The sequence below is a fragment of the Suricata suricatta genome, chromosome 9 (genome assembly GCF_006229205.1).
Source record: "Suricata suricatta isolate VVHF042 chromosome 9, meerkat_22Aug2017_6uvM2_HiC, whole genome shotgun sequence".
NCBI lineage: Eukaryota > Metazoa > Chordata > Mammalia > Carnivora > Herpestidae > Suricata > Suricata suricatta.
This window is the reverse complement of record NC_043708.1, coordinates 48918210-48919264: the sequence shown is the minus strand read 5'-3', so window position 1 is coordinate 48919264 and position 1055 is coordinate 48918210.

Genomic DNA, 1055 nt, shown 5'->3' with positions numbered 1-1055 from the left:
TCAAAGCATCTATAACTCACTTTGCTTTTTCTTATTACCATGACCTGGAGATTCTAAATAACATCCACGAGAAGCTACTTCTCTCTGAAAAAAATAATTTGTATTCAAATTATAAAGATAAATGCTATCATTACTATTGAATTTTAGTGGCATATAAACATTATCAAAGTAGCTTGTTAAATTACCAGAAATTAATTTATTATCATTTTATTATTGTCTTATATTTCATTCTATTTTTCATACTTACTTTCACTAAGGAACGTTGTCTCCTATGTGAAAAGTAATATGGAGAATTCATCGTTATACATAAATTCAGTCACTGGCATGCACAGATTCAGCTCTATGCATTCATTTCCAGAGCATATTTGGAATGATTCCAGTTTGATTCTAATACATTTTATATTTCCTACTCCTGTAGTACTACATTTCACTGACTTTAATTAGTAGTTTTGGAATTAAAAAAAAAGACTTTCAAGACAGAGAAAGAAACTGATATGCCAATTCTATCATTCAATACAACCACTCAGAGATTTTGTTTTTATTTAAAATTTTAAACAGTGAAAAAATACAAGCTGGAAGATGTAACATTTTTATTTAATGTATACACAAATTTTTGGTTATATGAAAACTTTTACTGAATTTATTCCTCAACTGTGGTCATTAAAGCCAGAAGGAAATCTGATACATTAGGTAGGCTAATCATGTAGATTTATACAGTTCTATGTATAGGAAGGAAAGAGTGACTCTCTCAAAAAGAACTGATTACAAGGGAACAAAGAATTGAGGTGTATAACCTGGGGTCAAGGTACACTGGCAGAAAACAGTAATTTGGATCCAGCCTTATGAGTACCGATCATTTAAATTATTCGTTCACTTTATTCAAGAAGCCCCTAATGGTGTGCTATAGCAAGGATTTCACAATAGGAATGCAGAAACACATTAAGACATTCATGGGATGAGCTAAAGTACTCATCTACAATTGCACGTGATGTTAGAAAAAGAAATTAGTATGCAGGATGTGTGTTTTGTAGTGCTATCAGTTATACTGGTTATAA